The sequence below is a fragment of the Sinocyclocheilus rhinocerous genome, unplaced genomic scaffold (genome assembly GCF_001515625.1).
Source record: "Sinocyclocheilus rhinocerous isolate Xijiao unplaced genomic scaffold, SAMN03320098_v1.1 scaffold2743, whole genome shotgun sequence".
Lineage (NCBI taxonomy): Eukaryota > Metazoa > Chordata > Actinopteri > Cypriniformes > Cyprinidae > Sinocyclocheilus > Sinocyclocheilus rhinocerous.
This window is the reverse complement of record NW_015663513.1, coordinates 291325-292835: the sequence shown is the minus strand read 5'-3', so window position 1 is coordinate 292835 and position 1511 is coordinate 291325. Positions and strand designations below refer to the sequence as shown.

Sequence of the window (1511 nt, the reverse complement as noted above, 5' to 3'; positions counted from 1 at the left end):
GTTTTAAAGGCTTTTATTGGCAAAAAAGTATAATGAGTCAATATTTACAGTGTTTACCCTTGTTCTTCATAACCTCTGCAATTCGCTTTGGCATGCTGGATATTAGCTTCTGGGCCAAATCCTGACTGATGGTGATCCATTCTTGCCTTATTAGTTCTCGGGGTTGTTTACAATTTGTGGGCTTCTGCTTGTCCACTCGCCTTTTGAGGACTGACCACAGGTTCTCTATGGGATTGAGATCCGGGGAGTTGCCTGGCCACGGATCCAAAATTTCAATGTAATGATCTTCGAGCCACTTCTTTATCACTCTTGCTTTGTGACATGGTGCTCCATCATGCTGGAAAATTCACGGATCATCACCAAATTGCTCATGGATCATTGGAAGAACTCGCTCTTGCAGGACGTTTTGATACCATTCTTTATTCATGGCAGCGTTTTGGGGCAGAATTATAAGAGAGCCCACTCCCTTGGTTGAAAAGCAACCCCACACATGGATGGTCTCAGGATGCTTCACTGTTGGCACAACACATGACTCATGGTAGCGGTTACCTTTTCTTCTCCGAACAATCGATTTTCCAGATGTCCCAAATAGCTGGAAGGGAGCTTCATCAGAGAAAATAACTTTGCACCAGTCTTCTGCTGTCCAATCCTTCCTGCAGAATTTCAGTCTGTCCTTGACGTTTTTCTTGGAGAGAAGTGGCTTCTTTGCTGCCCTTCTTGAATTGCTAACAAGAACACAATGATTGGAAGTGCTTCTTCCCTCCTTTTATAGCAATCAGTCTGCTCTTACAATCTAATTAGTATGATAGTGATTAACCTGACTAGTACTCATTCACACTTTCACATTTGCTGCTGATATGATTAGTCAATTAATGTTAGCTAGTCATTTTGTGTCAGGATCAAAAAACTGTGAAATTTGTATTTTTGTGAAAAGTTCATTTTTTTGGCCAATAAAGCTTTTAGCAATTATTTAAAATGTATCTGATCACTCTACACGATAATCTAGAAACAATGTGAATGAACACCACAACAGCTTAAGCAGCAAACTTTGCAAAACAAAATTTCTGTCACTGCCAAAACTTCTGGCCATGACTGTAAACATTTAGACTACAACGGCCTTACATAAATGGAACATAAAAGAAGATAATTTACTTAAAGGGTTAGTACACCCAAAAATTAAAATTAGCCCATAAATTACTCACCCTCAGGTATGAGGTCGGCTTTGCGCATGCACCGCTCAGAAGTGACAAACGTGGAAGTGCAGGGGAGAAAACAAAACAACAGTCACAAATTAGAAGTACAAAACGAGGATTTGTGAAGAAGAATGTCAGAGGATTTCGATATAAGCCAAGAGGAGACTGGTTTTCCTTTGCTAAAGTAAGGAAACTTTGCTTCCTTTGTTCCTGTTAACAAACGTTGGTTTTCATGAGACTCATCAGCGCATGCGCAATGCCGTCCTCATACATCATCAGCCCGGAGCTGCTTCTGTGTACAACTGTTGGCACAAGCTA

At 40.7% G+C, this 1511-nt stretch overlaps 1 protein-coding gene across 1 annotated transcript in view; it reads left to right on the top strand.

The window, feature by feature from the left end:
- LOC107728966 (zinc finger protein 292-like) overlaps window positions 1-1511 on the top strand; it is a 47375-nt gene that overhangs the window by 45253 nt on the left and 611 nt on the right. The gene's annotated exons all lie outside the window — the stretch shown is intronic.